A 12,500-nucleotide genomic window follows, 5' to 3' on the forward strand; every position below is an offset into this window, starting at 1 on the left:
TAATGTCAGGAGAATTCTTTATTAAGGCTTTTTTTTTATTGTATTTTTACTCTTAAATGCTACATTTACATTGAAGTTTTTCAACAGTTGGGGAATTTCTTTAAAAGAATTACAATAAGGTAGTACAAGTAAATTTTGTGTGTTGTAGTTTTTTCTGTTATCATTACCGAAAAAAGTCTTTTTTGCTGTTCTTAGGGCATCATCTAACACAATTTCAGGATACTTTAGTTTTTTACCAATTGCTGTAATCCCATTTATTCCGTCATCAATATATTCAGGGCTGCAGACTCGAAATGCTCTTAAAAACATAGAAGTAAATACAGATTTCTTAACTTTGTTGCCTTGGTTTGAGTAGTAATGGACATATGCCGAGGTATTCGTTGGCTTTCTGTATACACTAAACTTAAGACTATTGTTACAGCTATATATGCGACAGTCCAAAAAAGGTAGGATACGATTATTCTCCAGCTCCATAGTAAAATTTATTGATGGTACCAAACTATTCAATCTAAGAAAAAAGTTATCTAAATTCTCATTTCCTGGCCACACACATATTATGTCGTCAATATATCGAAACCATTTTACATTATTAGGTTTGATGCTATTTAAGATTCTGCTTTCAAAAAAATCCATATATAGATTGCTCAATACTGGGGATAAAGGGTTTCCTATAGTCATACCAAATGTTTGTGCATAAAATCTCGCTTTGAATTAAAATTTACAATCTTTTATACATAGTTTAATTAATTCTATTAAAGTGTGTTTGGAGAATGGTAGATTCAATTGTCTATTATCTAAGGTTTCAGATAAAAATTCCAACATGTCATCAATAGGTACTTTAGTGAATAGTGAGACTACATCAAAACTGACAAGCCTACAGGTACTGTTAATCTGTACTTCATTCAGTTTGTTAATCAAGTCTACATTATTTTTTACATTATTTTTTATGTTTGACCCAGGTAGCTGGTAAGGGAGTGTCATTGTTCTCTTAATCTCTATGTGTATGTTCGTACGTTTGCTTTCCCTATAAATGTAAAGAAACCTCTCTCAATAAATCAGTCCTCTGAAGAAGTATCACGAAACTAGTCAGGACTTAAGCATATATTTCGTATTTTCATTTTCCCTGTGGTTCTTTTGCATCTGAGCATCCCGTTTTCCTGTGATTTTTACGCATATATATATATATATATATATATATATATATATATATATATATATATATATATATATATATATATATATATATATATATATATGCATATGTATATATAGCTATATATATATATATATATATATATATATATATATATATATATATATATATATATATATATATATATATATATATATATGTATATATATATATATATATATATATATATATATATATATATATTTATATATACTGTATATACGTAAGTCCCGTGTCTATGGATAATGAGACATCAGTACATTGGATTTTAAACTTTATTACAAAACGTTTTAAGTACACTGTACAATTGACACTCTCTCAGGTGAGCACCTTGTCTACTTGAGTGCACAAAGGCAACTAACTACCCATCGCTATCAAAATGCTATAACGACATGCTGAATAGTTGGGTTTTGTGGAATTCTCATGATTATAGAGTTCATTTACCTTAATGTGAAATACATATCTTCGTACAAGATTTAGGACATTACTCTCCCTCCCCAAGCTCCTCACTCCGGGGGAAGGTGCACACTCGCCCTCACTAGTCTATGATATATAGAGGACACTCTGACCCTGAATTGGCATGGAATATACTAGACAGAAATGCAACATAATATATATATATATATATATATATATATATATATATATATATATATATATATATATATATATATATATATATACACACATACATATATATATATATATATATATATATATATATATATATATATATATATATATATATATATATATATATATATATATATATATATATATCACCGAAAAAATAACACATCCTCTTACTAAAAGAATTAAAAGTGAATTATTGCATGCAAAAATGTACACAATACAATATATATAATTCCACTCATTTCTTTTCATGACCTCTGCAACTAAAATACAGAATACCCAAAGTGAAAAAAGATCATATCAACATCAGTGATATACAGCCTCATCATTAACATCCCCCTGGTTGCGGGCAATACAGGCTTTTTGGGCGGGACAGGGGTAGGAATAGATATTCCTTTGTCCCACTATTTTAATTGTCCAGGTTTAGGCACAATTCCGCAACACAGCTCACCACCACCGTTTCGCCATTTATTTAAGTCACTACTACATTTGCAAATGCAACTATCAACCGGCGGCCACTAGCCATTTTCCCGAGAAAATCATTCATATTCCCGCCCTTTTCTTATAATATTAAGCAAAAGGTATTCATATTTATACATTCTCTAACACTGCCTATCCTCAAGGATGAACCCAAATCCCGCAGCCACTTGCTCATCAGGAACTGCCCTGGCCCCAGCAACCAGGAATCATGTAAACCCATGAATAATACAGCATCCGCTGACGGATCTCACCTGACCTATTTAACCTCTGATTTTTTTTAGGTTCACTCAACAGTATGTCATACGTATGTGGCAAAATTATCACAACACTTTACATATACATTAAACATCAAAATAATAACACCTTGTTATCATCAAATTTCTTTAAAACGCGTCAAAAGGAGAAATGAGGTCTCTTCAAACAACAACAGCAAAGAAAAAAATATTCTACCCATCAACTCGAGGAATGTCACGTTTGCAGGGCTAAGGAGGAACACTTTGATTAACACTTTTGAAAACTTCTATGTGTCCCTGATGATGTTCAGACACTGCGCCATTTATAATGCTTTGAATCACTACAGTGTTAGATTTTACCATCTTTACTTGGTACAGACACAAATACGCTGGCTCCAGTTTGTGTTTCCTAGGTTATAATCGTTTCAAAAACACACGATCGCCCGCAAATACTTTTACCGCTACGGTTTTGAACCGACCATCATTCTTTGAGCTGTGTTTTTCATTAGCTCTTTTCAAAAACCTTTCAGCACTGTTCATTACATTCCTCAATAGATTAAATGAATATACATTGTACTACTCAGTTGAATAATCTGGCAATTGTTGGGAAATTAATGAGGACCGTATATGGTAATACAGGATCCTTTCCATATACTAAAATAAGGCGTGTCCCGAGCGAGGCATTATATGCAATATTCAAAGCTAGCTCTGCTGTAGGGAGCATGGCGTGCCTATGAGGGGGATCATCAGACACTAAGTAACGTAAAATTCGAACTACTTCCCTATTATGAAATTCCAACTAAGCCATTAGCTGAAGGCCTGTATACGGTCACTGAAAAGTGTTAAATTTTCATCAAGTCCGTGACCAATTTCACCCTCTTATTTACAAACTTGAGACCATTATCACTTATCAAAACCTAGTAATGAAAGAGCACAGCTCCTAGGGTAATGAATTTCCCTATTTATCCAAAAGTGCGTAAGTATGAGTATAACAAGTAAATGAATTCACAAATACACATATATATACTTATGTTGTGCTAAACCAGTGGGAAATGGTTCTACCACATTCATATGCACCCTATATAATTTAACCCTGGATAGGTACGGTCCTCGGACACCCCTTTAAGGGTATACTCGGACGCGAACGACCCCGACGCCAAAAAAAATTCTTGAAAAATCAGTTTTTGCAGTAACCTCCTTTTTTCTTTTGCCAAAAAAAACTTCAATGAATGCTTAAAACAACTGTATAGATAAATACTACTCATCTGCAGAAAAACTATTTATTATAAATATTTTAAAAAATTAAGTAGAAAAAAAAAAAGACCTGACATAAAAATTCATAAAAAAAAAGTTTATACATATATACACAAATCCTTTTAGGAATTGATTCTTGAATGTTTAGGACACATCTTGATGTATTTTGGATGAAGTCAGACCCATGGAGGTGAAGATCTGAAATGAGAAAAAAAGGGTAACTTTTTTTGGCCAAAAAAATTTGTCCAAATTTCATGAATTTTTTTGGGTACCCAAATGAAATAGGAAGTGGCTAATTTTTTTAGGGAATAAACATATGTTATCCTAAAATAGAAATAAGTAAAAAAATCTTCATTATTTTGTAAATTACATTTATATCAGGGGCCATATCTAAAGGTAATTTTTTGAGTACTTAGAAATTCCGTAAAAAAATACATATATTTAATATATAATATGATATTTATGCAGGTAAAAATATACCAAAATATCACAAATTCTATAGGGAACAAGAATATATATAGATAGGGCAGCTTACGCTTCGGATATGTCCACAAAATGGCCGCCAACCACACTGACTCAGACTCCCTAATCTGCCACTTGAAATGTAGGAAGGGTATGTCAATTTCAAGGTGTTATTTACTAATCTAATTATTATTGGATATGCATAAAAATTGTATGGTGGGTTGCTGGATAATTGTCGATTATTTTACGACTATAAAATTAAAATTCTGACCCAAAAAATTTTTTTTGAAGGGAAATAAAATCGAAAAAAAAAATGTAAAACAATATTTTAGCTAAAAAAAATTTGATGATATTCAATCAAAAAAAAAAGTAAACAAAATTTTCCGACAAATAAACATCTAGAGGAATCATTACTCTGTGATAGTTCCTTAGTACGTAGTAATTTTGAAAGAATTGGGAAAAAACGAAAAAATGGCAATCACCGGAAAATCGAACACATACCTATATATACGCCATATCTGGCTAAAAAAAAGATAGGCATGGGTAGCCAGATCATCTAGAAACACTTTCCAACACTATAAAAATATAAGTTTTGCGACACTACTTGCCAATTCCTTACGGTAACATGACTAAGCAAAAAAATGCAAAACAAATAAGAAGGGGCACTCGAGGAAAAATGGCTAACATTCTAATATACGGCATTTCAGAAAAAAAAAATTCAGCCACGTGCTAGGCAAACCATGAAGGCACATTTTCCGACAAATAAACATCTAAATGAATAATTACTCTGTGATAGTTCCTTAGTACGTAGTAATTTTGAAAGAAATGGGAAAAAACGAAAAAATGGCAATCACAGGAAAATCGAACACATACCTATATATACGCCATATCTGGCTAAAAAAAGAAGATAGGCATGGGTAGCCAGATCATCTAGAAACACTTTCCAACACTATAAAATTATAAGTTTTGCGACACTACTTGCCAATTCCTTACGGTAACATGACTAAGCAAAAAAATGCAAAACAAATAAAAAGGGGCACTCGTGGAAAAATGGCCATTCTAATATACGGCATTTCAGAAAAAAAAAATTTCAGCCACGTGCTAGGCAAACCATCAAGGCATATTTTCCGAAAAATAAACATATAAATGAAATATTACTCTGTGATAGTTCCTTAGTACGAAGTAATTTTGAAAGAAATGGGAAAAAACGAAAAAATGGCAATCACAGGAAAATCGAACACATACTTATATATACGCCATATCTGGCTAAAAAAAAAATAGGCATGGGTAGCCAGATCATCTAGAAACACTTTCCAATACTATAAAAATATAAGTTTTGCGACACTACTTGCCAATTCCTTACGGTAACATGACTAAGCAAAAAAATGCAAAACAAATAATAAGGGGCACTCGCGGAAAAATGCCCAACATTCTAATATACGGCATCTCAGATAAAAAAAAAGACATGCACGTGTTAGCCCAACCATCAAGGCACACTTTCTAACACATAAACATGAAAAAAAATCAATAATATACGGCAATTCCTTACTACGTAGTAAATTTTTACAAATATTGAAAAAAAACAGAAATTGGCAACCGCAGTTAAATACCCTATATACCAATAACTACGTCGTATCTGACAAAAACAAAATCACGCGTGGGTAGCCAGATCATCTAGACACACTTTCCAACACTAAAAAAGCAAAAGTTTTACGACACTATTTCGCAATATCTTACGGAAAAATGACTTGGCAAAAAAATGAAAAAAAATGAAAAAGGGACACTCGCGGTAAAATGCCCGACATTCTAATATACGACATCTCAGATAAAAAAAAAGACATGCACGTGTTAGCCCAACCATCAAGGCACACTTTCTAACACATAAACATGAAAAAAAAATGAATAATATACGGCAATTCCTTACTACGTAGTAATTTTTACAAATATTGAAAAAAAAACAGAAATTGGTAACCGCAGTTAAATACCCAATATACCAATAACTACGTCGTATCTGACAAAAACAAAGTCATGCATGGGTAGCCAGATCATCTAGACACACTTTCCAACACTAAACAAGCAAAAGTTTTACGACACTATTTGGCAATATCTTACGGAAAAATGACTTGGCAAAAAAATGAAAAAAAATGAAAAAGGGGCACTCGCGGTAAAATGGTCCTCGTGGTGATGAACGACATTTTAACTAAAAAAAAAAACATGCACATGGTAGCCAAACAATCCAACAAGACTTTCCACAACTGATAACCTATACAAGTTGCACCATTCTACGACAATTTCATAATACGTAATAACTTTGATAATTATGCAAACTACCCTAGAAGGGTAAACTCGGACGCGAACGACCCCGACGCGTCTCAGAAATCGGGGAAGGAGTACAGCTACAGCAATGCACATCTGGACACTACTAGAGCGTGTAGGGGAGACACCTCCTGCAGGTCGATCACCCACAAATTCAGTCACGGGGGTGAGTCACGTGAGAAAAACCTGTTTTTTTTTGACGCTCGGGGTCGCAAACGACCCACCGTACCTATCCAGGGTTAATAGGAATCACATGACACTTTTTTGCTTCTGGTACATTGTTTTTATGTTCTTTGAAACAGTTACAGCCATGACAACATTTTATATAATACTCTATAGATTTTTTCATTCCTAACCAAAAGAAGGATTCACGTGCTCTCCTATTAATCCCTAAATGCCCTGCATACAGACTTGCATGTACAATGTGGATGTCTCAATTAATTAAAGAGGAAGGAAGGACTACCCGTTCACAAAATTTCCCTCCCCTCTTCTTGTAAGCATGATATAAGATATAATTTTCGATAAAAAAAAATTCTCACGAGGCACATTCAGAAATGACGGATAACTCTCCGATTCCCCTTTAATCCCTGCTCGCACTCTTTCCATCCATTCCTCTTTTTCTGTCACTCTTAAACTTCTTTGATGTCCCAACCTTCCAATTCAATCACACACGCATCATTAGGGCATTTATTCTGGACACCCCTGGTCATGTCCTTGGCCACCCAGATATATTCACCTTCACCTCTCATATCTATCTCTCTCTCTCTCTCTCTCTCTCTCTCTCTCTCTCTCTCTCTCTCTCTCTCTCTCTCTCTCTCTCTCTAACAACCATAACTCCTCTCTCTCTCTAACAACCATAACTCCTCTCTCTCTCCTTCCGTCTTTTCACTGCCCCTTGGGTGAATTCACATCCCGTTCGCTATTTTGATTGGGGTCTTCAATAATTTGGTCACGTTCTTTGTTCCTCTTTTGTGCCCTAGTTGTTACTCCTATTGCTGCACCTCCAGAGAGAGCATCAGCTACATTCTAGCTTTACCTTCTATGTGGTAAAAACCTTTTATATTAAACTCTAACAATCTCTCAATCCATCTCGCTTGTCGAGAGGTCAAATCCCATTTGAAAAAGAGGTCACGTAAGGGGAGATGATCACTTTGCAACTTAATTGACTGACCTAATTAAAAAAAACCGATGCCTCTCTAGAACCCAAAGAATAGCCAAAGCCTCTCTATCGAATATACTATAATTCTTTTTTGCCCCTTTTAATGCCCATGAAGCCAAGCAAATGAATCGCTCATTACCTTTACCATCTCGTTGAGAGACTACGCCACAGATAGCTACGCTACTTGCATCTGTTGTCACTAAAAACTGGCTATCAAATCTAGGATATGCTAGTTGAGGCAGCTTTCAAAGGGTTAAAGGTCGTTTCTTCTTCCACTCCCTAATTTATTACTTTTTGTTTCATTAAAGCATTTAAAGGTCTCGCTATCTCTCCAAAACCTCTTATGAAATTGTGGTAAGCCCAGTGAGACCTAGGAACCCAGCTATTTCCTTAGTGGTACGTGACCTGGGGAAAACTCTAATAGCTGTTACTTTACTCAGGCAGGGTTGGATACCTTCGAGGGTTATTATATGACCTGAAAATTAGACCTGTTAGCAGGATAATCTGCACTTTGGCAAATTCATTTTCATACCATTATGTCGCAGTGCTTCTAAAACTTTACGAATATTATCATTATGTTCTTTGGCCGTTTTTCCTGTAATTATGATATTGTCTAAATAAACAAGAACATTATTGCCAATTAAGGAAGAAAAAACCGCCATCATTATTCTAGAGAAATTACTTGGAGCATTTTTAACACCGAAAGGAAGAAAATCATTAAACTGAAATAGTTGATCGCTAGCTATACATGCCGTTTTACATTTACTGTCTTCCTGAATGGGTATTTGATAGTATCCAGATTTTAAATCAACAGTTGTAAAATATTTACTATTCCGTACCTTCACAAGTAACTCTTCGATCGAGGGCAATGGAAATACATTATCCTTAATGACCGGATTCAACTTCCTATAATTAATACACTATCTTACCGAGACATCCTTTTTCTTAACAGCTACAATTGGAGAAGCCCAGGGGGATTCGCTTTCCTGGATTATCCCTTGTTCCCATAATTTACTAATTTCCCTTTCTATCTCTCCCTAGAAATGAATGTTTCAATGATAAAGGGAAATCGATCAATCCTCCCGTGTGACTCATCTCCAATTGCAATTACATCGGAATAATTATTGACAATGTCACTAACTACAGGTAGATATTCTGACGAACATAGTTTTCGCACTTGCATGATCAAATTCTGAGTGTGTTCGTCTGTGCAGGCTGGAGTTGTGGCTCCCAACATCCCATTATAAGCAATTTCACATAACTCTAATTCACACACAGAATCACTTCCTAACACAACTCTTTTATTTGACAAATCAACTATAGTTATATCAGCTCTGTTCCCTTTTATTTCGGATAAGCCCTCTAAATATACATACGCCCAATTGCTAAGGGATTTAACACTGACCATGGTTTCTTCTGGAAGAGGGCAACATGGGGTCACTGATGTGCTCGTAAATGTCTGGGGAGACAACACTTCTCCTCTCTCATGTAAAGCTGTTACCTTACTGAAATATCTGTCCATGCCCGCAAAAGCACTTATTATCTCATGACATTCTATCGGCAAAATGTAACCTCCTGCTTTTACTGTTATTGTATCTTTTCCCCAAAAATGCATATTTGATTATTAGAGATGAAATCAATTCCAACAATACCCTCGATTCCTGCAATCCCCAAGGTGGGTAAGATAAAAAAATTTATAAACTTAAAGATCCCACCTTAAAGTTGACGATCGTTGTATGGTTTACACATATTGTAATTCCTCCTGGAGTGTCAAGGACGAGGAATGCCACTGACTGTACTGGGTTTGAGGCGAATCATTTTTCAATCAGTGAAAGGCTGGCTCCTGTGTTGACCAGCGCTCGAATGGATTTATCTGGCAGGTCAATCCTAACTGATAACATTCCTAGCCAGCAAAAACGATATATGGGGCACATATCAATGGCCTCAGCTGCAATGCCGCTGCTCCCTAGTGCTGCGGGGATGAGGTCAGGGGTACTGATGGAGGTCCAAGTGCCTTCTCTAAGTCCGCCGTCGTTACTCCCATCGCTGCCTCAGATGCGGCTTCTGATATCATCTGGGGGGGCCATTGATCTCCCTCGTCTCCACATTCCTCTGCTTCCTTTTCCTCGGATGTTGGGCGGGGGGATGTGTGCATGTGACACAGCCCGCATACCCTTGACATTATGTGCTGGGCACTCTCGCGATACATGACCATAGGCCTGACAAGTGTAACAGCAGGGGAATCCTTTGGTGGGGCACTTCACTCATCGGTGCTCCTCTCCCCTACACTGCCAGAATCTGAAGACTCTTCTCACCTGCTGACTATGTTCTCACCCCTCCCTCTTTGGGGATTGGTTATTGCCTCTTATGGCTGCCAACTTCTCGGAATCGAGGCAGTTACTCCCAGTCCTTTTTTTTCTGGAAAACTGTCTAGAATTTTTTGTATCGCGCTCGCTACGTCTGCTAACGAGCGATTGTCATCGACCAAATAACCACATAAATATGGGTTTACTAATCTGCGAATATGTTTACGGGCAATTGCTTTTTTATCACCTTCTGGGAGATTGGCACTCCAGGTAGCAAACGAATCGTAATCCAAAAAATGCGAGTTGCAAAATTAAGAATGGATTCACCTTCCGAACTTTGGCTGGTCATTTTCTTTAAATCCCCCTTTCATGCATTAGGCGGCATATTTCTCAATTAAACGTCGTTTCATTTCAGTATAACTTCTTAAACTGTCTTGTGGCCAACACATTACCTACATTGTAGAAGCATCTTTCAGCAATCTTTACTTGAATGGCTTTTTCTCTTTCCGACCACCCTTATGAGGCTACTTCAAAGTCTCTCAAAAATACTTCAATCGATTGAAACCCTTCGTTAGGCCATTGATCATCAAAAGACCTAAAACTTGCCTGGAGTTCTGGCAACTTGCGAACTACGATTTGCATATTTTCACAAGGCTGTGCATGTGTACTTTTTCTTATGGTCATTTTGACTTCGTTCATGTATGTCGGATATGCTGTGGTTGCGTGCACTCCTATTCTTGTTCAACCAAGCATCTGATCATTAAGTTGGCTTGGTTATCTAACTTATTTTCCAATTCTTGTGTTGTTAGTTCCTGTCTATATTCTTCATCTCTATAACAAGCCGCTCCTTCGTTTTCCTCTCCTGCAGAAGCGGTGTCTGCTATGTTAGTTCTCGTGTATCCAGGCATTTTGAACTTTTATTTCACCTGCTTAAAGAACAACTTCTCTCACAGCATAAACAAACCGAAGTATTTTTACATCTGACACCAATATGTCACGTGTCCACGGATAATGAGACATCGGTACATGGATTCTTTCACTTTATTACTAAAGGTTCATAAGTACACGGTAAGGAGTTTGGGTCATGCATTGTCATTAGAAATACGAACATTTACCATGAATTTTAATAAAGAAAAAAAAACATTGCCTGGATTTGACGACATGAATATTTTTCTAAAGATTAAAGAGCAGCTTATTCACGTGTAATTGGGTATGGGAATTTCTGGCACATCTCGCTCTGAGAAAGTGCACCTTGTCTCACCCTTACTGAGCAACGATTAACCAAATAGATAGGGTAGGAAGATATGGCAGAGGGGTTGGGGTGCTAAAAGCCTGAACTCGTTGCAGAGTGAGTAGCAAGAATACTTTTGTCCAACAGTACATCCACCGAGTGCTAAGCTTGCGTTGTTTAGAAACTGTAGGTTACAGTTGATCGACAGTGAATTCATTTCCAGACAATCAGGACGATTAAACGAACCAGCGTGCATGTGTGTGTTGGCCAAGAATCAGGCACGGTTAATATCACAAATGAGTGGCAATTACAGATAAACGGGAGGACAGGAGTATTGCAAATTGAAGCAAAATCGTCGAATGTGTATTGACGAACACTGTAAGTGTATTCTGTAATTTACCCTGGTTTTCATTATGAGGCTATTAATGTATCTTCTCTTTATATAAAATCATAAAGATTTATATGAAAAATAGATTATTCAACAGCTTGTTAAACTTAGTTCACAACTGAAATTAACGATTCATTTGGAAAGCCATTTCAGTTATTACATGTCAAAGTTAGGACCAGATCGTTAGTGATAGATAAGTGATAAGCCATGAAGTAGCTAAAAAGATTAAGTATTTTTAACCAGAGTAAATTTCAAGTAGCTCAAAAGTTAAAAGTGATCTAGAAATCAAAAGTAAATTTGAACTTGAGTAAATATGCATGTATGTGCTTCTCTTTAATCCATTTAATGCTGTTACGGTTCTCAAACTTATTTATTTTAATTGTTAATTACATCTCTTTCTTATTTTCTTTTTTCCTTTCCTTATTGGTCTATTTTCCCTTTTGGAGCGCTTATAGGGCTTATAGAATTGACTTTTCCAACTGGGGTTGTAGCTTAGTTAATAATAATAATAATAATAATAATAATAATAATAATAATAATAATAATAATAATAATAATAATAATAATAATAATAATAATAATAATAATAATTAGGCCCATTTACTAGAAGAATTATGGAAAAGCAATAATGTCAAATTCTGAACATCGTGATAATAGAAATACCCAAACAAAATACGGGCGTGCTATAACTTCTGCACACCTGACTATCAATATGGCGATTATCCTCTTCTTCTTCCTGACTCGTTTGATTCTCTGTTTGTTAGTCTTAAGTCAATTCATTCTTTTATTTCTTTTCCCTGATTTCTCAGTGTTGCCATTTTTTGATGATTATTTTCAAGGCGAGAA

This window comes from Palaemon carinicauda, chromosome 32, assembly GCF_036898095.1.
Source record: "Palaemon carinicauda isolate YSFRI2023 chromosome 32, ASM3689809v2, whole genome shotgun sequence".
NCBI classification, from domain to species: Eukaryota; Metazoa; Arthropoda; class Malacostraca; order Decapoda; family Palaemonidae; genus Palaemon; species Palaemon carinicauda.